Below are 26,763 nucleotides of genomic sequence, written 5' to 3'. Positions count from 1 at the left end.
CTGACAGTTCTGCTGACTTTCTTCCCTAAACTTCTGAGCAGAAGTGCAACATGTCTGATGACAGCCAGCCTTTGACAAGGTGGTCCTAATTGAATGTGAATGCTTCCATATCTCCAAGGTCTTGGCTCTTTATCATTGTTTCCAACAACTGATGCTGTCTTAGCATGGAACATTGAGGTTACCCAGTCTTGTCAGAGGAGGAGGGAGGGTTCTTCCCTTTCCCAAATTTGTTTGGATAGGATTTCAAGATCCTTGCATGTTTACCTAGGATTTCTGTTCTGACTAGACGGTTAGATATACAGAAATCCTTCAGGTTTCACAACTCTTATGCAATGAATAAGATCCTTTAGGAAGTATCTATGAGACTTTCTAATTTCAAGATATATAGCTCTCCTGTGCTTGTGCAGAAAGCCTTAGGAATCCTGACTGTGTAAGACTTGTACCACATTTAGACCACCTTTATGTTGTGTGTATTATATTGATGCTTTTCACAAGACTCAGATTCATGTATGCTCTACAGAGTCATATCTTTATCTGGAAAAAACAAGGCAGTAAAATGGCAATGCCTCCCAAGCCAGACATGTTTTGCTACTCACAAAGATTAGTTTCTCCATTTTAATTTAGAGCTGCCATGTTAAAAGGTCTGTTAAAAAGAAGTCTGCAAAATGAAAGGTGCTAAAATAATTTGTGAAGTCTGACACTGGAACACTAACTCTGATGAAGATATGAGACTCAATTATAGGAAATTGAAGCTCATCCAGGAATGACCATCAGTCAGATGTAGCTTACTGATAACATAAACCAGCCATAATTCATAATTCTGGTCGCTGGCAGTGTGACTCTTAATGCCTGTGCACAGAGGGTGGCATTGTAGGCCTGATATCCAAAAGATGGATTAACTGGGGACAAGTCTACATGGGAAGCCTTAGTTTCTAATGTTCTGATGTATGCAAGATCTACCGATAGATTTCCTTTCAGGACACTGACTGAGCTATACATTAAGTTGGTTAGTAGCTTGCCATCTAGATGTGCTCCAGGTGTAAGCCTGCTAGAAGTCTTGAGCTGAACAGCATATGACTCTGGTCTGACATTTGGGCAAGCTATCACATCATAGATTTTAAGCTTTAAACTCAGAGGTTTTTTGCAAGAATTGCCTATTATATTGCACTGATTTACTCTAGTTCAAAATCCAGCTATTTCCTATTGGGTAGGAATAGGTATATTCCTAAGTATCTATTACCAGATGTTTAGAAGGTAATTGCTGGCTGTGTCACTGCAAAGAGAAGTTACGTTTGCTTAGTGGAGGAAATGACAACAGCTGAGGTATGCCTGAAAATAAAAGCAGGCAATAATATGATATTTAACTAACTGGTTAACATGCCAACAGATTGGCAGCTAGATTACTAGACAGCATATCAAACTTAGAACATAACATGCTGAGTACAAATGTAAATTAAGAAGAAAATATTAAAATATAATTTAATTTATTTTAAAAGTGGAGAATAGTACATTGACTTGTTACTGTATCAATTTTAATAACATTAAATGATGCTTTCAATATTCCTTGCCTTATAACTTCTAAGTATGAAGATATATCCATATAAAGTATTACCAATAATGTCTTAAGTATTTGAGAGGAATTCTGTTATTAGTCATTATACCTTTAAATGTAATTTGTTAAAATTGTGTCGTTTATATAGTGGTATAACTTACCTGTTTCATTACCGTAAACCTGAGTGCCTTATTAGACTGCTGAATGTAGTCCCTGTGAGATACTGATTTTTCTTGTATAAGCCTATATAAAGACTATGTAGACTATAGGTAGTTTAGAGAAAATGAAAATATATCCTGTGCTTAAATTTGCAATCTATACAAGGGAAAATATAAATTTATGTTCAGACTAAATGCAAGTAGCTTACACAGAAAATATATGGATAAATCAGGAAGTAAATTCCAGTGCGTTCCCTTGCTTATCACAGCACTGTTTCTCTTATGAGAACTCAGCTTCATTGAATGGTGCAAACAGCATATATAGAAAATTAGACAATGTTTTTCCAAAGAGCTTAAACTAATATTTTCCTTAAGAAGCTGTAAAAATTAACAGGAATTATGGTGTCCAAATCCATAGAAAGCTTTTAAAATCTCAACTGCAAGATAGTTTTCTTCTACTACTGCCTTTGTTAAACCTTTCTCTCATACTCTCTTCATGCCAGAAGCTTTCCATGGCCTCAGGAGATTAAATGGATCTATTACAAGTGAGTAAATCAGAGACACAAACTCCAGTCTTGGGAAGAAGAAAGGCTAATAACTTGAAACTGGTACTGCTTTTTACAGTAGTCACTTATGAAGCAGGAGATCAAGATTCAGCTCTCTGTTCTAATGAATATTCATTTGCATATTCAATGATCTCTCAGAAGAAACTGGGATTTGCCTCTGAGTATCCTGTAGCTGTGTCCCAGAAGATTCCTCTGGAGTGTGGGTGGTGTCTATCTCAATGGAGCAGATTGGAGCTGTTCTTTTTTCCAGGGAAGTTTTGAGTCCTCAGCTTTGCCTACCCAGATTAAGCTACTTCTGCTTTATTTTTATTTTTTTATTTTTATTTTTTCCCTTCATTAAGAGGTTCTCAGCTGACTTAAAACAAAAATTGACATAAAGGAAAAATTCTGTTGTTGCTTTGTTACTGAGATAGTAAGTTGAGTAGTTTGATAGTTTGATTAGGCTAAGAGTTGTAGAGTATCATCAGCAGACTTGGGCTAGGTACATTCTTGAATAATTTGTGTATTACTCCAATCACAGAAGACCTGCAGCAAACAATGTCATACAGTTTATTAATAGATTACTTTGAAAGTGTGTAACTTGGCCATTTAGTTTGTTGAGATGCTAGAACCCCCAGTAGCTACTGCCTGCAAAGAACAGAAAAAATAGATCAAACTTTTCTGCATAGCACCTGTATGTGTCTGTGATTTTTATTATTCTTTTTTTTTTTTTTTGCATGTAGTTTGTCAAAATAGCAGAGATTTATGTACCAGCATGTGTCAATTTGTTCAAGTATCTTTAGAAGAGAGTATTCTGAAACCAGGATAGACAAAACTTAAAATCTAAAGCAAATATTTATTGGCTAACACAGATACAAAAAATCTAGGATTCAGTGAGCTTTTAATTTCACCACTGCTAGTAAAGCACCCAAAGAGTTTTTGCTGGCCAGGAGGCATCAGGCAGGGAGGGAAGGCTGAGCTTGCTCAGCTGTCTGGATTGCATCTTCAGGTTGTTGAGTTGCCCTGTCCCACCAGCTCCACTGGCACAGATAAACAGATCTGACATTTCCTGACTAGTTCCCAAGCTAAACAAGACTACCTTGTTTGTTTGTTTGTTTTTTCTCTTTAGGATTTTATACCTTTTGTGGCAGGTTGACCCTTGCTACTGCCCACCCAGCCTCTTGCTCACTCCCCTCTCCTGTGGGACTGGGAGAAAATAGGAGGAAAGTGAGACAATCAAGATAATAACAGGTTGACAGGGAAAGGGAATGATGTACACACATGCAAAGCAAGAAGAATTTATCATCTTGGCAGGCAGATGTCCAGCCACTTTCCTGGGAAGCAGGGCCTCAGGACATGTAACTGTTGGTTGGGATGACAGATGCCACAACCACAAACTTCCTCCTTACACTGAGCTTCTATTGCAAGGTATGCTGTCATATGGAATATATCCCTTTGGTCAGTTTGGGTCAGCTGCCTTGGCCATGTCCCCTGCTAGCTTCCTGTGCACCCTCAGCCTCCTTGATGGGATGGGAGTGGAGAGAAAGCCTTGCCACTGGTCAAAATAGCCCAAACACTGGTGTAATATCAACACTGTTGTAGTCACAAATACAAACACAAATCCCCTCTGGGGAGCTGCTGTTTTGCCTCTTGAAACACAAAGCCACTAACAATCCCATCTCAACAAGCCTGCCCTCAGGCTGTATTTTTACTTTTCTACAGATTTTATAACAGCTCTGTTGTGGCTCTCTGAGACAAGGTTATGTAGGGGGGCCTCATCAGAGCTTGGGTCCTTGTTATGAAGGCTGTTAAACCCCTGGGATGGATGTGTGTGGGGACAGAGCTTCCAGCAGGGTTACAAAGAGAGGGGAGCAAATAGGTTTATGAAGTTAATCTTGTTGCAAATCACTCTGCCACCCATTCTCTCCTAAGGTTTGAAAAAATAATCAAGACAGGATTAAATCATCCCTAGTCTTAACAGCTGGGTGCTTCATTCATAATAGCATACATCAACTTTCTTTCCCTTGGGAAAAATGCCACACTTTCTATAATGACATGTTTGTAGTTATAAAATGTATCTCATTTTCAATTCTCTAAATAAAACATTAGTTATTATATGAAAAATCAATGTTTACAAATATGTTCGTCCATTGTGCAAGCATGCAAAAAGCCTTCACAGCTGGAGCATCTTGGGTATAAGGGACATCTCTGGGCTCCTGTTTCTGCTCTGTGGGGCCAGAAATCAATGGGCAGACTGTGAAACTCCATAGACATTTCCAGTGTTAGTTCCTATAGCCAGCTGCCCTTCTGCTAAAGTCCGTCCAGATAAGAAATGAAAAAAATGCATCTGATCCAGGGATTCTCTAAGAGTGAGCAGGAATATTATTCTCCACTCTCCTTCTTATGTGGATGTAGCAGGAGTCTGTGTTCTGCGTTTGATGTGTGCAGTGAGATGCGTCACGTTTGTAGAAGCTTTAGTTCTGTTCTTCTGCTCAGGCAGTGCACCTTTATTCTCTCTTCAGCCCAGTACAGGTTTCTGAATACTTCTCCTTTCATATTTAGAATTTCAGTATAAGTCAAGATTCAATATTAAGCAGTTTTGTTTTTAGGCAGCACAATAGAGGAAATACAGGGTAAAATCTATACTACAGTTGTCAAAACAAAGTAATAGTAGAAAACTGATACACCATGCACTATTGAGATGAGTACTGGGGAATGATTGACCGTGTAATAATCTGGGTTACAGTATCCTTCACAAACTCCACAGAGTGTACAATCTGCACATTACCTGAGGCACAGGCATCAGTACAGTTCTGCCAGGTGAGCCAGAGCAAAGCCTGCCTCTGGCTAAACCAGCAGGGATGCTGCTAAGCTTGTTTCAACTTGGAAGATATTATGCATATCTTAGAGTAAACACAGAGGGATAATTTAGAGAAGAAAATTAATGCAGACATAAAAAATGATAGATGAGAATGCAAACCTTTGGTGAGTGAAGAGTAACTTAAAAAAAAAATCAGAAAAATGAATTTTTAGGATTTTATCTTTTTAATCCTTTAAGATACGATTTGGCAGTACTTGGGTTTTCCAAGAGAAGTAATGATTGCAAGCAAATGTAATATATTGAGATATTCAATGTAATAAGTTTTTTATTACTTATTTATTATATTAACTATTATTTATTAATAATTAATTTATTATCATTAAATGAACAATATATTAATATATCTTGTTCAGAATAATAATATTGATATTTAAGCAGTCATGCTTTCTTTGAAACTCATATCTTTCTCTGGTAATCGACAGGATATAAGCTCAATGTTTTTGCTCAGAAAATTCTATTCAGGTCCATTGTACTTAATACTCTGACTTTTTTTTTTCAGTGAGGGCAATATAACTAATTCTCAGTGGTGTGCCAAAGTTAAATTTCCACTTTAAGCCACAGTGTGTTTCCTGCTGCCAGAGATGGAGCAGCAGTTAATGCATGAGAGCGCATACCCTACACTCTAGGTAAATAGTTAATCAAAGCTAAAGTCAGCGTGGCTGCTCTTTTATTGCTGTGCATATACAAGCCAGGTAAGGGAATGGTAGTTTGGACATATCTAGAACTTGTTCTTGCTCTTCTGATTTCAGGGTTTACATAGTTTCCCTTTTGCTAATGACACATTCAGATGGGTTAAGCTGAAAATTTCCTTTGAAGCCTGTAGATTCTGGCCTAAAGATATCTTTGAAGTATCACCTGTAAGTTACAGCATAAGTGCATGATAATTCAGTCCAGCCAAAGGAATACCTTTTTAGTCTTTAGACCCAGATGTCAAAGTTAAAACCAACACCCATCCCCATTCAGTAAGGGGAGCAGACATGTATCAATGTGGTCCTGAGAGCTGATGCAAAAGAGAAATTCTCTGTGTTCCTTTCCAGTGGTGGAAAAAATAAATAAATAAACAAATTGGCTGGTATGTGTGCTTTAAAGAGATGTTCCACAGTAAAAAAGACTTGCATGAACTATTTAACTATTTGCAAAAGATTTGGTGTCCCTCCAGTAAGAATAACCAAATTCAAAATATATTTTGTTTTGGGATTATCCATTGTTTTAATAATCATTTTTTGCTTTATCAAATCAAGCTAAATATGATTGGGAAAAAAAAAAAGATATAACTACTTTACGTTCTAGATAGCTGATCCTCTACTCTGTAATGGAAAATGATATACTTTAAAAATAAGTACAGCTTTAAACAGTAAAATATTTCAAACTTAGGGAAAAGTAACATACTTAATTTTAAGGAAAAAAAAGAAAAGATTATGACAAAAATAGTAAAAGTGCAAGCTCACAATATTGCATGGAGCTTTCTTTAGCTAACGTCATGTTTGCCATGATTAAAACACTGTGGCAATTACAGAAATTGGGCAGATTCCTGGGACATTAAAATATAGAAAAGGTAATAAGGTTTTGTGTCCCAATTGGTACTTTTACATGGCTTTCTGTCACTGCTCAGCTTAGTATTCCCATGTTCATCTGCTTTAGGATTTTAGCACATAATTATACTATACTGACATTATAGGTTATACCCCATGTTTCATAGATAGTTTGAAAGGTGATAGCATTGTGTCCACCGTCAGTGCTTTGTCCCTTATGGTTAGAATGGAAGATGTCAGAAGTGAGAAAGGACATTGAAATTACATGCCCAGGAGCACCCTTTTGGAACAGATTATTTTTCTTCATTTGGGATGAAAGCAGAGGAAATACAAAAGGAAGCATGGGGATTGGAGTATCCTTGCTTCTTTTGTGGTAAAAGCAGCTGTGTGCACCCTAGTGGCTGTTATAAAGAGAATATATATGTGAAGAAGAGCACAGTGTATGTTTCTTATTTAAAAGAGAGAGCAGAAAATTCACTTGTATATGCTTGCGTATCACTCTAGGTATCATATGTATTGCTTTGACCTTTAACAAGCAGTGGACATGGGAGAAATATACAGTAGGATTACCAGCCTCAGAGCCAAAACCAAAATAGTCACATGTGAACCAGATCATAGTAATGCACACATTTCAGCACCTAGCATCACTGTCACAGACTGAAGTAGGGGCATGTGTATTGGTGCATGAGTACATAACACTTGAATTTGTTTCCTCTGTACAATATATATAGCACTGTGAGACAGGAAAATACAATTTCTGTTTACATCCTCCTACTCATTTTCCTTTGTATTGTTTATTATATACATGGTCTTTACCTTCGTTAACTGCTTTGGCGTGCTGTGACTTTCCATGCCAATACAGTCATTGATACAGTGAGTTATTCTCCTAACAACAACATGATTTTAATGTTTTTATTTTTGTCAGTTGAAACTGATTCACAGCCATCAAATTTTAAACCAATTTTTCTGTAGCTGATATCTCCTTTTCGGAGGTATAACTCGCCACCATGCCTTTGTGCTGTTCTTTTCCTGGTCTTGTGCCCATTAGTCCTGCTCTCTGGTGGTAGTACCCTCCCTCTTCTCTTCCACTCAGAAAATACTTTCTCTTACATCAAGCACAAACTTTGATGAGCTGTGGTCAACTAAAGCAGACTTCTATCCAGTCTTGAAAAGAGGCTACTGGATCACATAAGGTTTGCTCTTCAAGGCAGATGATTTTAGAGATGTGAATTACTGCCTCAGATCAAACTTAAAAGAACTCTGATCTTGTAATGCCACGAAGTTAGGCATTTTTATAACTAGATAATAATTCATTTTAACTATATTGTGACATTTTGTTGTCATCCTACAGTTTTAAGTATTAATGTTTTATGCATGTCTTTGGTTTTCTTTCCCAGCACCTTAAGCGAAGTGTGATTGAAATTCAAGATGAATTTACTAATTTGTTGAAAAATAGTACTAAAAAACCACAATTTATATATTATATATTACATATTGTATGTTGTATATTGTATTATGTTACAATAATATATATAATATATAATATTATATATAATGTATATTATATATATTAGTATAATTTGCAATTTGATGTGGTTGTAAAAAGTGGGAAAAAATGATTATTTTCATTGAGCACTGTGTTCAAAATTGAAAGTTTTCTGGTAGGATTTGTAGAAAAACTATGGATTTAACAGTCATTCATATAACGTTAACCATTAGAGCTGGATTGTTTTTTATGTTGCTTCATTAGTTATTTCTTCTTGTTTTTTTTTCCTTCTCTTGCACATCTGCAGTTAAACATATATTCCATCTTCATCTTCCTTCACTAGGACAGTGAGAAAATTCATTATTTTCCAGTTCTTGTTCACAGGCAGGTGACACTCTACATAGGCAGAGTAATAAACTTATGCTGTGAACCTCTGACATTTTATAATTAATCAGTGACATGTGATATGTTTTAAACTCTTGAGTTATTTGCCCTTCTAGATAGTTCTTGGAGAATATAGACAGTTTTTGATGCTGCTGCCACAAAAGGCAATTTGAAAATCAGTTTATGACAGCTAGAACAGCTATTAATTGTATTGTCATTTTGTTCTTTAGCAGAAACTGCAGATGGATGTATGATATAATTCTTGATCACTTTTTGGAAAGACACAAGTAAATGAAAATTTCATTATTTTTCTTTGATACATATCAGTGTTAAGATGGATCTCTTCTCTTTTTTTCTCACACAAATAGAAATCGTATGGTTTTGTGCATACATAATCTCACTAAATTTCTAATCACATTATGATGGCTTTTTCCTCTCCTAAACAGTCCTGAAAGTGTGCTGGTTTTCGTGAAACTCGAGGTTTCCCCCCAAAAAAAACAATCCCTTCATTTCCATTCTGAGGCCTCAGAAGCAAACCATTCAGTGCTTTGAAAATCTTAGCTAGAAATATGCCATATACGTTCAGAAACCTGGTACAAATGGAAGGAATTGTTGTTGTTTCATGATGGTAAACTGGTTGTATTTTTGTTTGTTTGTTTGTTTGTTTTGTTTGTTTACTAGCTTAAATTCTTGTCTGTAGATACTAGTGATGGAATATAATGATGATTGTATTAGGGCACATTGTTAGAATATGCAAGTATATCTAATTAATATGCCTGGGTTAAAAAGGCTAATGGCACATTATTATGTTTACTGGGTTAATGTGCTCAGAGATTGCATTTCAGCAGCTGTATTGAAAGATTATTACAGATTCAAATTTAGTTAGAACAGGTAAGAGTTCTTGCAGCCTTAACTCAGTCCTATAATGCTATTTTGTAGTAAGTGCACCCCAAAATAATGGCTTTATCACAACAATCCTGTATGCCTGTTTCACATTTAGAGGACTGAGGCAAATGCATGCTAACACTTCAAATTGTGAAAAATGCATGTTTTGTATGCAAACATTTTTGGGCGTATTCTTTTTTATTAGTTTTAAAGTTTTCAAAGCATGGATCCAACTGACTTAATTTGCAATCCTGAACATTCTGAAGTTTATCATATCAAACCCTAAATGCCTCAACTAATCCTGAAAATGTAGAATATACAGTCTGGTGGATATGTGTGAAAACTTCAGGGTGTGTTGGCATCACTGCACTTAATTAGAAACTTGATGGTGGAAGCAAGGATAAGATTTTCTATAGCTACTCTTCAGTAAGTTATACTAGCTTTTCTGTTCTTGCAGTTCTTTGTCTCATTCCTTTCACATCTTCCAGTTTCTGCTTATCAAATATATATCTAGATAGAAGGTTAATGTATTATATGGATGTGATAATTCACTGAGAAGTATCTACCCTGGCCAATGCATGAAACAGAAGCTATAAGGAAAGATGCATGCTTATCAGGTTCTGCATTAATTTTCACCCAGTTGTGCTGTACATTCAGGCTACACCAAGAACCTGAAATTCAGTGTCTCCTCTCTCCATGTTTGCCTTTGTAACTTCAGTGATTTCTGGTAAAACTTTTTATTTAACCAACGAACAAAGATACAGATTTGCGTGGAATAAGGAAATTTCACAGGTGATTGCTGACACTAAAGAAAGTCGTCTTTGTTCCAGAATGGGGAGTAGAATAGTTGTAGGCTCTTCTTTTCATCTTCTTTTCATCTTTGTGGCTTTAGTCTGCATCTGATTTCTTTGATTTCTTTCATCCTTATCTACTGTGTCTGCACATTTATTTTCATTTTTTTTGTTTGTTTTTGTTTGCTTGTTTTTTTTTTTTGTTTGTTTATTTGTTTGTTGTTTTTTCGTACCGTTTCTCTGTGTCTCTGTTTTCTGACTCTCTGGGTCCTGTGGACTGTCTTCTAGTATTCCTTTCAATTCCTAGTCTTTAAATGAGATGCTTTTTGCTTTCCCCACTGTGTGAGCATCTGCAGAATAAGAGGATAATTGTTGGTGGGAATGTTGGCAGCACATTAAGAACTGCAGAAAGAAACCTGGACACCTGGTGGGAAGAATAAGTGCCAGTGATGTCCTGCTTGGTTGCCTGTGGCAATGGAGTCATATCTGGGACATGAGAAGGTAGGGGTTATTTTGTGCTTATAATTATAGAGGCCAAATATCAATGTTTCTCCTGTGAAGCTGCATGAAGATGGCTTGCAATTTGCCCAAGTTAGGGCAAATTTCCATGAGAAGGGGCAAAGGATGTATCCAAGAAACCAAGAGGACTTTCTTAAGTCCTAACTGTGAGGCCCTAAAACTTTGAAATGAATGATTTTGATTTGGGAACTCTAACCTAGAGATTTTTGCTTTGATGCCATTCTCAAATTTAGCCAACTTATTTTAACTTAAACTTTTTAACAAATCATCTTGAGACCTGGGAAATATAAGCCCAGGTAGTTTAAAACTTAGTAGTTGAAAAAGCTTTTATGTAGGGAAGTGTTCAGCAACTAGAGCAATATATAGAGCTATAAAATCAACCTATAATATGTTTTATCCTATGCATTAGCATATGTTACTAAAAAAGATTTTTCCAAAGAATAGAAAATAAAAATTCAGCCCAATAACTATTTAGTTGTAGTCATTCCAGAAGAGATCCAGCAAAAATACTTCCAGGTTTCTTTCCTGCTATTATTGAGGCCTTTAGGATGGATATTCCCATGCAAGATAGGTGGCTTGAACTGAGTCTCTCTTTTTCACTACAATAATGCCTGCAGCATACCAACTTGTTCCTCAGTTACCACATAGGTGACCCAGTTTAAACCACTAACATTATGGTGGCCCACTTGCTGCTTTCTTCTAACTTTTGATTGATGCTTGACTTGTGATTGGAGCTGGGTTTTGTTTTTTTCTGAGCTCTTCTAAAGAAGTGTACATGATCTCAGAGATCCACGTGGTTCTTCCTATGTTTATATCAGTGACAGCTTGAGAATGACATTGAGGTTGCAGGCCTTCATGTGAAACGTGTTGACATCTGCATCTACCCCTCTGTGTTCTGGATCAGGTCCTGCCTTACAAAACTGTAGGTGAACTCAGTTCGAGTTTTGTGGGCTCCTGATGCCCCCAAATCTGTCCATACTTGATGTTGGTCTGATAGTTCAGTGCTTCACTCTTCCACAATGTTGTTGCTGTTCCTCAGTTGGACGGATGTTTAAGAAAGATAACAATAACTAGGCAAAGCAGGGCTTATTTAATAAAAGAAAAATTGATTCTTTATGCCTAAAGGCTATTTGGTATTAATAGATAATATTCAACACCTCTTTGTGCACATAGATATCAGTGGCAATGTTTTTGGCAATTTAACTGCTTTCTTTGACTCTTCCTGATACTGGATATCAGGAGTACTCTCAAGTACTCAGTACAAGGAAAATGTCAAACACAGGAGTGAGAGGTTACCGTGTAAAAGCCAGACAGTTATGTTTGAGTAGGGAGCCATGATCTTCTATTTCACATATATATTTCACAGCCTTAAAGACCATCAACCCAAAGAGAAGGTGACTCATTCTCCAGTAGACCAGTAGATGCTTTTGGCCAAAGAAGGTTAAGAACCATACTAGTGCAAGTCAGGAGGGTCCATGATAGACCACATTTTCACTCAGACTTGCCAGTCAAGAGGTGAATACATTCAAAGGATAAAATGCACAATTACCTGGGCTAATTTCAACTATATGCATAATTTGTAATTCAGAAGAATACTTTCTGACTTTACTGCAGTAGTAGATTGGCTTCTTTCTACCGCTAATGAGGCCATTTCAGCTCCTCTGCACAGACACCTAGTTAGATCAGTAGTAAGGAGAACAACTCATTATTAACCTAGTGATAAGGATGTAAAAACTGAATCAAAGCACTTTGAATCAAACCTGTTGACTTTTACATATGTCTAAACCTGCAACCTAATCATTAAAGAGAAACTTATTTTGGTTCAAACCCTTTACATTTACACACTGGGCCATCTGAGCTCACAGAGCTCAGTCAGAGGAAGCAACTCAGAAAAAAATGGTTTTTTTAAAAAAAACATTTTATTTATTTATTTTTAGAGTTCTGCATGGTCAATTAAACACACACATTTATGCTGAATTCTCTATTTATTGAATAAATACTCACTGTAAACAAGGTACATTCTCTATTATAATTTCTTATTTCAGAAATAATTGACAAGCTGAGCTGAAGTAGTAAATCTCAGTTTCAGATCCATGCCCCTGTTGTGCCATTGGACTTTCTCCTATTCTTTTTTGCATCTGGCTCAGTTTCTCTCTAAAAGTGTGCTTGTGAATAACCAACTAACCAACTAACTCCCAAATGCAGAGATTTTTTTTTTTGCAGTTTGTTTGGAAGCACGCTTTCCCATAAGGAAAAAATAAATAAATTAATAAGGTGTCATGAAACAAATGCATCTTTTGCTCTTGTCAGACTGTGACTAATTGCTGTGACTTCTAGCACTTTTGCCACAGTATTCTGCTGGGACCAAGTGAGGGATATGACCACCTGCAGCCAATAATTAGGGAAAAGCAAGATAGCAAGTGCTGCACTTCTGCTGTACTGTATTCAAACCATATTCACTTAATACACCTTGATATTGCAAGTAAAGAAAAAAGTAGGAAATGTAAATAAAAAGAATAATGCCAACAGAAAGCTATATTGAACACTGAATATGCACAGTGATGTGTGAAATCATATTCTGCATTAACAACAAAGCTATTGTTCTTACTTTCAGGGGTATGTATGGCTTTAGATATATTTTACTGTATAACTGCATACAGAATTCAGTGCAGGTACTGCTTAAACATATTCAAATAACAGTCTCACCTGAAATGGACATTTATCATATAGTCAGTTCAAAGCTGTTTTTCATTGCTTCTGATGGTATTCAGGTAGTTCTCATGAAATTATGTCATCAGAATTTGGCCAATATAGGAGGCAGGGATTTTTTTTTAATTTTTTATTTTTCCCCCTTCTGTAGTGCTCTTTGTAAGGTAGATCACACTAAAATTATCTACTGAGCCATCTTGGCTTGTACTTGCTCAAGAGAGCTCTGTAAGTGTCTAAGTGTGTGTGCTTTGCCTGTGCCTTTTAAATTACAAGCATTAAGCTTAATCACTTGCTGTTTCAAGTCATTTGCAATCATCTGCTTTTTTAATATTTATGCTTTCTTTATGCGTGCTGTGGAAAGATTATTTTCTCTCATATATAATTATATTTAAATGATATGATGGTTATGACACAAATCAGAAAACAGCAACTTGTTTGGGGGAAGAATAAAAATGGGGGAGGCAGGTCAAACCGTCATTGAGATATCTCTGACAAGCTATCCCTTTAATTAGTCATTAGCAGACTTTCCCATATAATGCCTCAGCCACGATTTTGTAAATAGTGTTGTAGGAGAAGGCATTGTGTGGCAAAAAGGAAAATCTAGCCAATGGTGTCAATCAGAGCTGTTTTTAAATGGATGATTTACAGTCTCATGTCTCTTGTCAGGTTCTTAAGCTATTTTTTCTCCCCTTTGGCTAAGACTTTTTTCCCTTAGCAACAAATTAGTGAGCTGCATTGTTATATGCTTGTTGCTTCTTGATTATTATTATTTTTTACTATGCAAATAAAAATGTTTTAATAGCATTTGTTGTGATACAAAAAATGCAGAACTCACTATCAAAATTGACCTATGTAATCATTATCTCAGCTTCTTCTCTGTCTCAATTTTTCATTTAAGTGTATTGTCCTGGTCTAGAAAAATATGTACACATGTGTTTCTATATATCTATGTGTAATGTAATTTTAAGAACGCTGGTGAACTATGCTAAATTACAGTCCTAAGCAATGTGATGTTCTGCTTTCTAAGACAAAAATAATAATTATACAGGTACTTTGGGAGTAAGAAAGGCTTCTCTATGTCTTCATATTGTCTGTGAGCTGGTTGAATAGTGTCCTTCCTAGAAATGTGAAAGGCTTTCACCTTAGTACTTTAAGCCCTAAAACCAGTATCTCTATTTTCCATCCCATTTTGGTATGGATACTGAGTTTTATTTCAGTTCTGTTCTTCACACAGCAAGAAGTTGGGGTTAACAGAAGAATTTCTTTAGTGTAGTTGTACTTTTGTATCCTGGAGACTTACAAATAACTGCAGACTGGCACTGCCTTCTACCTGTTTCATAGTGTAAACCACCCCTTCTCCCTGAAAACCTCTGTAAATGTGAAAGCCCTTCATAAATTCTGAGGTCTTTGTATCATTTTTGCTTTATATCTGCCACCACCTTTTACCAAGCTTCTGTTTTATTTTTCCATGGGTACTGAATAGTTCATTGACGGGTTACCATGATAGTATCTTAAATTTTGTCTTTAGATATTTCATTCTTTGTAGCATCAGATTCCAATAGATCTCTGATAAAAGCAAGCATAGCCTTCATGTTGATCATATCACACAATCATAGGAAAATAAATAAAAATCAACCCCCCCAAAATAAATAAAAATCAGATCACTTGTCATGAGAGCATTGTCCAAACACTTCTTGAAGGAGGCTCGGTGCCGTGACCGCTTCCCTGGGAAGCCTGTTCCAGTGCCCGAACACCCTCTTGGTGAAGAACCTTTTCCTAACACCCAGCCTGAACATCCCCTGTTGGAGCATTAAGCCGTTCCCTCAGTTCCTATCGCTGGTCACCAGAGAGAAAAGATCAGCATGTGCCTCCCTGCTCCCCTCATGAGGGAACTGTAGGCTGCCATGAGGCCTCACCTCAGCCTGCTCTGCTCTAGTCTGAACTATACAAGTGACTTCAGCCACTCCTCATATGGCTTCCCCTCTAGACCCTTTACCATCTTTGTTGCCTTCCTTTGGACACTCTCTAACAGTTTAATATCTTTCTTACACTGTGGTGCCCAGAACTGCACACAGTGCTCGAGGTGAGGCTACACCAGCACAGAGCAGAGGGGACAATCACCTCCCTTGACCAACCAGCAGTGCCGTACTTGATGCACCCCAGGGTACGGTTGGCCCTCCTGGCTGCCAGGGCACACTGCTGGCTCGTGTTCAGCTTGCTGTTGATCAAAAACCCCAGATCCCTTTCTGAGGGTCTGCTCTCCTGCATCTCATTCCCCTATCTGTATGTATAACCAGGGTTGTCCCTTCCCAGGTGCAGGATCCAACACTTGCTCTTGTTAAACCTCAAGACATGTCAAGACTTGACATACCTACGTCAACCAGAGATGTATGTTTCAGGCTTGCTTAAATTTGCTTAAACTGTTTTGTTTTGAGTGCTGTTTTGCACTCTCTGGTGGTTTACTTCTTTCTGCTACTACCAGAACAAATGCCTGTTCCTAATACTATAGAAACCAATAGATTTTCTTTGGGATGAATATAGTTTCTCATGAAATGTAATAGCTTTCTTTGTTCTTTGGTTGGTGTCATTTTTAAAAATATTGACATCTAATTGGTATGAACTTAGTTCTGCACACAACGGTTGTCTCACTGTGGGGAATACCTCTAGTTATGCATGGAAATCATCAGATAAGAGCATGAGAAGTTAACTTAAATTTGATTTATTTTTCTTTGAAGCCATGTAAAAATAGTCAGTACTTTGACATATTTTCCAAGTGGAGCTAGCATTCAAATTGGCTTCCCTTTAATAATGCATTCTTCATGTAAGTACCATAATTTAGGGGGAAAATATCAACAGGATACTAGCATGTTTTCTCAGTCCAGTACATTTTATATCAGTTTGTATAGCAGCTGACAAAGATTTGTGAGGTTTACTGAAATTTCTAAGTCTAAATTAAAACAGATATATCCAAGTCAGTATTAAAATACTAATCTCTGTAACTGAATGTATAGAAATCATTAAATGCCCAAGTCAGTACATTTTGACTTTTTATGTTTACACAGAGACTCATCTTAATCCACAATATTCTCTCAATAAAAAGTGATTACTCTATAACTGAATGTAGAGGAATAATTAAGTGCCTCAGTCAGTACATTTTTACTTTATACATGTACATACTCATCTCAATCCAGAATATTCTCTCAACACAGTGATTTATTTTTACTACTTGTTACTTTTTATATAACATAGTAGAAAAATTTTATTCTCTTGTTTTCATTTTTTTTTCTTTTTCAGAAAAGAAGGACTATCATAGTATTTAATTCAGTATTTAAATCATAGTGTTTAATTCAGCATTTAAATGTATTATGTAGATAGTATATAATAGTATTTATATGCATATGGTAAGAATATGAGGTTAAAAAAAATTGAAATTTAGTTATTTTTCTCTTCTACTGAAATATCAGAATATAGTCATCTAATACTCTGACTCTAATACTCATGGGTGCTGCTTTTGAGGCATAACCAAACTTCTGGAAAAAAAAAAAATCCCATTGTTTCTCATTATGCATGAGAAATCCTTTTGCATTAGGATATTTTGTACCTTATCTAATAGAAACGGACAATTTTGGCAATAGCTATTCCTATCACAGTTACATTATTAAGCTTTTTCAAAGGTTTTTTCAAAGGTATTTTTCTTTATGTGAAGTAAAAAATATTTGTCTATTTAAGATCATGAAAAAGTTACTACATTGATGTTAGCTATGGATAAGTAATCGTTAGACTTTTATTTTAACTTTATTATAATTTAATGTTTCTATCATCATTTATATGTAGAAAGTTTCTTTTTTCCACCTCCACCTCCATGGTTAACTGCTGTAGGTTTCTTGTTTTCAGGTTCTTATCTTCAATACTGCAATTTTAGAGTTGTCTACTGCTGAAGACATACTTCTTTAAGAGATTTTTTTCCCTTTGAATTCTATTAACATTTCCCACAAATACGCATGAGAGAGTTCTACATTCATTTACACTGATCTCACACAATAAAACAAATAAAATTTGCGACCAAAATAAGAGTGTCATTAGAAACTAGTCGTGGAAATGGTCAAATCAGTTTGCAATGGCAAACAAACTGAAAATTAAATACTCTGGAGTCTGAATTTGTTGTGGAGCTTGAATAATGCATATGCAGAAAATGATGTCTGATGAGAGGTGACATACAGGAGGCAAGTATTATAATTTATTAATTAATGGTAACACAACTTACACTGCAGAGGAAACATGGTCCCTGTGGCTTAGCACTGGTTTCCTTACTTTGTTTACTCTCTGCATATGTCTTGTAGCAGAAGTTTCCTATAACATTACATTTTAGAGCCAGATGTTTGCAGGGTTTTTCATCTCAGCTTAAGCGAGACAACCAGTGGACGAACAGTAGTCTGCATGGGCTCTTTTCCTACCAGCAGTTCCTGTGATGGCTGGTTGCCTGTGTCTTAACTACTAACATAGACTAGTCACATCTTCAGGCTCCCTTACCCCTGTATCCCACCATGGAAATACTGGTGGGAGGTGGGACAGAGTGATTAGGGGAAATGCTGTGTGATGCTGAAATAGGATAGACCTTGTGGTAATGCCAACACAACTGCAGATCGGAAAGGAGGAAGAAAACCATGAAGTAGTTCAGCCTCTTGGTGTCATCTCCATGTTATAAGAAGAATGACATACAAAATATTTTCAAATCGATTATGTCTTGGAATTTTGAACTGAAGTTATTTTTTCTTCTCTTACATCATTTTCACTCCTTTACATTTCTGTTATACGTTGTTTTAAAAAAATGGTAAAGCACAAGAGGAAGATCAAAATAGGCTCCTAGAGCTTCAGCTGTAGACAGTGTACAACTGCAATAGGATACCAACTTAGTTTTTGGTTTGGGGGAAAATGGTTATTGTCAAAGCTGGTTCAAGACTTTCCAGCAATGTAGACAAAGCTGGGTTTGCTTCCTTAGGACTAGAACTGAAATCACTTTCTTACTGAGAAGATGTAACTGAAGTGAAGGGGGTCATGGCCCATTTCTACTAGGAGTAGCAAGGGTGAAGGCAGCTGTAGCATCTGGATAAAAAAGAACAGGCAGCAGAGCTCTCTCTGCCTGTTACTCAGCTTGCAAGGTGGTTCAGGTAGTTTGTATCTGATCCGTGCAGGTTTAGGGTGTCTAGGGTAGCTCCTCTCCTGCTGTTTTCATTTCCTGTTAGATTGCTACCTGCTATGTCTATGTGAGAAGCTAGCCCTGACCTTAGGTAAGAATTTGCACAAAGCAAGTCATGAATAAGATAAGTTGCATGGCTTTGAGTAAACCCAAGCGCAGTAGGATCCAGTGTCAAAAAAAAAAAAAAATAGCTAGATGTTTTTTAATGTGCATTTTCTAAATCTCACAGTAAACTTTTTTTTTTTTTTTGACATTTTGAACTGAGATTAATGAACTAATTATCTTCAGTCATTTTGTACAATGTGGAGTCCTGGGAGTCCTCAGATGAGCAGATGAGCTGCTGCCTTAGATCCCTTTGAGTGTCTGTTCCACACATACTCCTGACAGCAGGAGTGGCCTTCTGCAGCATTTTCAAGGTGGAAACCAAGTATTTAGCTCTTGCGGAGATGACTTCCCTCAAGTTTTCCAAGTATGTCCTAGTCATGATGTATTCTTCCTTTCAAGGCCCCTGAAAGTAGTTCAGCCCAAAATACAGACTAAATGGCACAAGGTAAAAAATTTTAGCCTTTTGGCCTTATTTCCTTTCAAGTCTGTAACAAACAGCTGTGTTTCTTGATCAACATCCAAGCAAGCATATTTTTCTCATTTTTTGAGATTTCATATTTCAGAGTCTGCAGCACCCCTAGCCCAATCCACTCATTTCTTCCCTCATCAGTGCCGTAACTTGTATCCTCCTTAACCCTGGGGGTCACAAACTGTGCCAGCCTGCAAGGAGCTGTATTCCTCTTACTGATATTTTCCTGAGAGTTCCTTATAGAATTATTCACTTTGCTGTTATAGAGTGCTACAAATGCTGATTTGTTAATTTTTAAGTTAGTCTTTGGCATTTACTCCAATGCTTCAGCTTCTTTTCTCCTCTTAGCAGTAGAGTGCAGTTCAAACTAGCAAAGAGACAAGCCACAACAGTGCAAGAGACTGCTGCAGAGTGCTGAATTTCTATGTAGAATTTGTATTAGAAAACAAACTATGCTTCATTTCTTGGCTTGTCTGCTTGGACCTGGTACATGAGTAAAGCATAACAAAGTCCTTGGTTTTATGTTTTTTGTTACTTAATTTTCCAACCTTCCATCTGTATGCTTGAGGCGTCACTCCTGTACATACCTGCCTGACTTACTTCATTTTAGAACAAAGTGTTTTCCTTCCCCCTTACTATATAGACATCCTAACAGAAGACAGCATGTTCTAATTCTAAGCAATACCATGCTAGGATGAGCAAAATATCAGCCAGTCTTGGAAAAAAAGATAGGAACTTCAGTTTTCATTTGACCACTAAGGCTTTTCACCAAAATACCTGTTCTATTCTTGTAGAATTTGCTTTGTAGGATCATTCTTTTTTTAAGGTCTGTTTTGTGGATGTGGTAACTCCAGTTAAAATGTGCTGAGCAAACTCTTGGGGTCTCGATACCTTACTGCCCCTTGCTCACACTGCTAGACTATAAGCTACTACCATAAGCAACATACTGATGCGCCTCAGGATTTCTGAGCTGCTCCGTCACACAGTGTTGTGGCTGGAACCAGATCATCAGATCTGCTGATTGGGCTTAGATTTGCTATCTTGAAAATCAAGATTTTAACTCTGCCAGGACTCTGATTTCTACAGGATGTATTTTTCTTTATTCTCTGGATTGTCTATCACTGTTGTTTTTAGCGTTTCAGGCCACAATGTGTATTCAACTCAGGTTTTATTCTGGTACACGTCTTCTGTTAGGAACAATGGACAGCGCGCACCTTAGCAGGCAAAGAGTTACAAACAGTATATTTTGAAGACTGACTGTTGCAACAAGGCAAGGAGAAAATACATCTTTTTTTTTTTTCCTTTTTTTCCTATCCTTCTTTTTTTTCCCTCTTCCCTGTTGTACTGCTCTCAGTCTGCCTCCAGCCCAGAACTCAGATGTATAGCTGTTGACTAAGTGTAGAAGAACACAACAAGCACCAATCCATTCCTTCATACATCATTTAATTTATAAAAGAAAAATTCATTTTGAATTGACAGTTTTCATTTACCTTATATTCCCACTGCTGTTAGGAGCCTTCATGTTCTGTGATAGAAGTAGCTAACAGACTTGAGACATTTGCCATATTGTCAGCAAGCATTTGGAAATGCGTTTGTAACCATGTGGCCCTTACAGACTAACACATTGCATCTAACTTCTGCCCAGATGCTGAACTAAAACATTATTTAACAGGCATCTATTTGAGGAGTGGAAAAGTGTGCTGGTGAGCTGTTACTACAGCAAATGCAATCCAAGAAAGTTGCAGTGACTGTTTACAGACGTGTATTAAATTGTTGTGTAGCTAAGAATTACCATGTCTGCATCTCATAATTGAACACATTTCTAATCTGAGTGTTTTTCCAATAAAATCCCAAAAGTTAATGACAGTTAGCTTGGAAACCTAATTTTGCCTGATTGACCAAGAAGTAATGAATTATTCATAGACTATCAAAATATTTTTATGTCAGTCATATGCCATCCTCCCACCATGTTTCTTCAAATTGGAAGGGAGGGAGGAATTAAAAGGGATTTTTAGTTAAGAGCAGCAAAATAACAAAAATAAATGTGTTAAAAGTTATTAAAAATATGAACAAGCATTCAAGTTGACTGTCTAATTAGTTCTTGGAATTCACTGCTGAGGACAGTACAAAAATGTAAGGTGTAGTTAGAATATTAGATTATGAACCTAATAGGGCAGTATAATTCTGAAACAATATATAATAGGAACTCAAGCCAATCAATTAATGCAGTGGTTCAGCTGGTAGAATTCTTGGGTAGAAGCCAGCTTCTCATATAACCTCAATTAGTTCTGTTCTTTACCCCCAACTGTCCTTCTCCTGAGGATGATCAAACTATTTTTCTACTACTTATTTTATGAGGAGATTATAGTGAAACTGCAAAAGTTAGAGGACTTGAAAATCCAGTGCCATTCTGAAACAGATTCAAAACAATTCACGAGGCAAAGTAATACGTTAGTAAATAACGTAGATGAAGTAGAAGGCTTGAAATTAAACATTATGTTCTGCTAAGAAGTTTTTGTTTGTTTGTTTGTTTGTTTTCACAGTTATATGGAGCAAATAGATAAACATATTTTGAAATATAGCCTTTTGAAGCCTTCATTGTTACATCTGTCCTGTGGGTACAGATTCCTGTGTATTGTTTTTCAGCCTAAAGGATTGATTCTTATGTTTGTGTGTGTGTTTGATTCTCGTGTGTGTGTGTGTGTGTGTATACCAAAAAGGTAGTGAGTGTTCTGCATATTCTACAGTGCTTATAAATTTACTACTATTTGGCATCAAAATGCAGGCAAGCTAGAAGTACTCTTATCTCTTAGTACTCCTTTAAACACTTTTTTTTTTTTTTTAAAGGAAGGACAGTAGAACACGTTTGTATTTACTAAACGAGACATCCATAAAATTAATAATATATTCAGGAATTATTTCCAATTCAAGTCTGTTTTACTTTATATCGAATATGGATAGGATCACTGAGTCTAAAAATTTTCTCGTTTGAGAAGCACTAGAGGGTGCTTCAGTTTGCTGTAATTACTTAAGAGAATAAGCCAGTGCTGAGGCAATTTAAGTTATCAGTTTATATTACAGCTAAATCCAAGTAACTTCCTCTGGGAGTTAGGATTTAGGAGCGGTTGTGGTAGTACGATTTAGGAACACTTTGTTTTTTTCTAGGACTTCCTATGTGAATTTTAATTTTAATTTTTTTGTTTAATACATAAACCTTCTGGTTTTCCCAGGCCAGCTATATATTTATTCATTACCTTAATGGATGCTTTAGTTAAAGAAACAAATACATATTCAAAGAAATCCTCAGAAAGAAAGAAATCCAAATTGCTACTTAAAGAATCTCAATTCTGTGATTCCAGATTCTGCAATTCCAGATTCTGCTGCACTGCTGGTTATACTTACCCTCTCCCCCTGCCTGCCAGGGCTTTAGATTTCTTATAATATTGGCTATTCATTTCCTTTAATTATTGCTAAAGTAATTAAGAATTAAACCCTGATTGTAGTAGGAACTGCACTGTTAAATTGAGTTCAAATTTCATGAAAGATTTTTTTTTTTTTACCTTTAGATACTATGCAAGAATAAAATAAGCATCTATTTAAGAAATTCCTCAACGCTTTAATTTTTCTCAGACCCTCTTCAAGTTATTAAGGGATTATTCCTTACTTTTCTGTAGCAAATAAATAAAACTAAAACTAGCAAAAACCTTTAATTTTCTAATAGGGCTTTTACATGTATTTGTACTTCTATCCAAGAGTGGGTAGAAACAGTCGCTTGAAACAATGAAGATCACTTAGTCACTGATTTTTATTTTTTTTCCTACTTCTTTTAGCAAATATATTTTGCCGTAGTAGTCATTATATGGAAATGCCTTTTTAGCAGGTCAAAGCAGTGGCCTGTATGTCAGTAAGACATTCCATATTTTCTTTTGCCTGTAAAACTACCTTGTGCGGATGCAATTTAACCTGAGGAAATGAGTTTAGGCAGTCCCATTATGGTTTAGTATCGTTGTGCATTTACATGGAAGACCTTATAAGAAAATAAGACAGGCATGATAAACAAAGAGCAGAGGAATATTTTTGCAAGAAACCAAACTGGAGGATTGCTTTAAAAATATATTATCAGCTGACAGTCCACCAGACACAAACAGGCCTATGAAAGGAATCAGAAGAAAAATGTAACACTAATGGAAGCCCCATCAGGATGCAAATTCTCCAGTTAATTTCTACATGAAATTACATAGTCGTTTGTTCTGCAAGTGGTGCATTGAGGTACAATCTCTCAATTTATTTTTTTTATTTTTATTTATTTATTTATTTTTACCTATGCAAGGGAAAGGAAGGGGAAAAAAAAGGAAGATAAGTAACATCCTGTTGCAGTTGTCAAATGCATAGCAAGCTGTCCCACTCTAGGAGAAACTAAAAGCCTATCATGTACATGGTGCCTTCTGACAGAGTAAAAATTACGAATGTAATTAATAGAATACAATGTGTGTTTCTCTAAATGTTATCAGACTCTGACAGGTGAATTTTGAGATGAAGCCAAGATGTTTATTCTTGAAGCAGTTACAATCTGTTTTCAGAATCAAAGCTCACATCCTGTTAATGTTATCACTGTTCGAGCAAATATTAAGCTTTTAAAGCTTAGATTTCCTTTTCCCCAGAAGGTAGTTCAACCTGTCACTTAGATCACATACAAAATTCTTTGCGAATCAAATGTTCTTATTGTGACAGCACCAAAAATGTTTTCAGTCATGCACACACACACACTTTTTCTTCCTTAGAAGGCTTGCCATGTGATGGTAAATGTAAAATCTCACTACAGACAGTTAGTCAACTTTCTGTGGGTGCTGTTATACTGTTCCTAATGCTATAGTATCCTAAAGAGCTGGTCCAAACTTTGCCATGTAAAATGAGGTATTTATTTACATGTAAGAATTTTTAAAGGCTGTTCCATGGTCTCACCTATTTGCTCAACTTCTTCCAAATTTAGACTTCAAAATGAATGCATTTTCCCAGTTTCAATAGTCATTCCTCGCCCTTCCTTAAATCTGCTAGCACGATGTTGCAGAAATAGTAAAAGATGAATTCCATATAGATTAATAATTCTCCTCTTAAGAGTTGAGTTCAGTTTTGGAAATGAAGTTCTTTGATGTTTTGTCTCACATTACAGCTCGTGAAATATGCTTCATATTTCTCAGCAACTCTCTTTTCTGTTGTTTTTCAAACAATAATAAAATACACAGAATTCTTGAAATGCAACAATGTACTAATCCAGCGTTTGTGATGAAAGAGTCTGTGTACATTATCCCTTGATTATTGTTTGAGTTGCCACCAGTCTTGACACCAAGAGGGTGAGCTGCTAAGCATATTATTACATTAGTAGCTTTTGATGTCCTCCTTCTTTCAAATAAACTCTATTCCTGATGAAGTACTATTGTAACCTGTTATTAACTAATCTAAATTCCATTTCAGTCCATGCAGATGTGCCACAGAAAATCAGAAAAATCGTGTCAAGCAATAGTTAAATGCAGGTGATCTGGAAAATACAGTGCCAGTTAGAATGGGTGCAGTTCTACCATTTTGCAGAGCTAGACTTTTAGTTGAAGGGACCTTTAAAATCATTGCAGATGTAGAAAGCTCAAATGAAAAATGTATATAGTTAAATTCATCTGTTTAAAATGAGAAGTATAATTGATGGTTGAAGATGGGATTATATCAGAGAAAGTTTCATGTAGGAATAAGTTTCAGGTGGAATAAGCTTCCTGGAAAAAAAAATAGCCAGCTAGTTAGCCTGTTATAACAGGTTTTGTTTCATGGTTTTCATCAAACCCCAAATACTGTTTCCCCTAGGAAAGGCACTTTAAAATATTTTCCCAAGGCTAATATAAGGCTGTTGGGTTTCTCCAGCAATCACAACCTCACAAAGCATGGTACTGGAATGAGCATTCAGCTTCTGTAGACTTATTCAGACTAGTTTGATTCCTTTTTAGTGGTTAGTGTTTCTTATTTATTTACGTGTTATCTGCACTCTTGTAATCTCCCAGGAGCGCGCAGATGTAGTTGACATATCTTCTGTCTGTGAAGTACTTTCCCTGTGACTTCAGAAGACATTTTTCAGAACCTAGCAACTTAGAAAATGTTTCTTGTCTAGCATTATAAAATCAGATGAGTGGCTTTCTGCCCCTGACAGAATAAATTTCAATAGTTTATTAATAAATGCATTTTATGTTCTTCTCACAACTGACTACTGCTGTTTGGATTCAAATCATTGGGTCCTGTTAGGAGGTAAATGACTCATATTTTTATGTGTTAGATGCTCTGTGGATGCCCTCTTACTCTGAGGAGGTAAATAGGTAACCAACCCAGGACCAAAGATGGTGACAAAACTGGGAGATGTAAGGCTACATCGTGCCAGTGCTCACGAATCTTCTTTAATCTTACTTCTTACTCTCACTTTCAGGAAATAGGAAACAAGAAAACCTAACAGCTCACACAGAAATGAGGTGGCTTGGAAAGCCCCCTATGCAGAAGACAGCTAGCAGAAGATAGTTATGATGAAGATAAGCATGTGCATATCTGGAAGGGGCAATAAAGGAAATAATGGAACTTCATAAAAGTGCATTTCTGGCACTTTTGTGGACATCCAAGTTTTCAGTTTCATTTTAAGCTACATTTAGGATGTTTATTGTACAAAAACTTTCTGATGATTTGTAGAGTCGTTTCAGAAGGCCAGAAAGCAAGTAATATTTCGTGGACTAATTGCTTTATTTTATCTGTAAGATGTAAGATTTTTGTATTCCCATTAACTTTTACACTTGCCATTCAGAGTGTTAGGAAAAACACAATTGTTTGTCTACTTTTACTATGACAATTCTGAATCACATTAAGATCCCTGATGCTTTCTGTCCCTATCATATAAATTCGGAGCTTAGCTCTTTCTGCACAAGGAGCTGGAACACCAAGGAGAAAGATCTGAAATAGTGTGAAACTACTGTTTGTATAGCAGGTGCTGAAGTTAGAGCTTGAACAAAAGGCAAAACAAGTAACTAATATTTCATTTTTAATATGAAATCACCTTTCTGTTTCTTAAGTTTTTTTTTTTTTTCTTAAAATGACATATTTGAAACAAAATATCTTTTCAAAATAGAAAAGGAAACACTTCAGTTCCAAAACTGTAAAACATTGAGTGATTATTTTTTTTTAAATATGAATCTTTCCAGATGTAAACATACTTGCATGCTGTATAGGATACCATAAGGCTCAATGATTGTATAAAGTTCATCTTAACATTGCTCTGTAAACCAACATTGCTTTTATACTCCAGCATTATTCTGTTGTTTAGCAACAGTGGATTGTATAGATACCTAAAATATATCAGGCAGATATTTCTCTACTGTAACACAACATTGCCCCATTTCACTCACTAAAGCTACACTGTTTTATGAGTTGAAGGTCTGACCACACACAACTTAAAGTACATCTCTCTAACAGAATATTTTCTACATCATAAACCAAACACATTTTCACTTTTAATGCATATCTTGACAGGC

The 26,763-nt window shown here is 36.2% G+C and overlaps 1 protein-coding gene across 10 annotated transcripts in view; it reads left to right on the top strand.

Moving 5' to 3' along the window:
* Window positions 1-26,763, top strand: part of CCSER1 (coiled-coil serine rich protein 1) — a 735,108-nt gene that overhangs the window by 547,329 nt on the left and 161,016 nt on the right. For 2 of the 10 annotated variants that reach the window (XR_013950287.1, XR_013950288.1), the window contains one exon: window positions 1-26,763. This exon is cut by the window's left edge and continues 16,549 nt beyond it. The exons of the other annotated variants lie outside the window; for them this stretch is intronic. The gene's annotated coding sequence lies outside the window, so the exon portion shown is untranslated. 10 annotated transcript variants of the gene reach the window in all.

Source organism: Anser brachyrhynchus (assembly GCF_964034855.1).
Source record: "Anser brachyrhynchus genome assembly, chromosome: 4".
Taxonomy (NCBI): Eukaryota; Metazoa; Chordata; class Aves; order Anseriformes; family Anatidae; genus Anser; species Anser brachyrhynchus.
The sequence above is the reverse complement of the archived record's forward strand: the minus strand, read 5'-3'. Positions and strand labels throughout refer to the sequence as shown.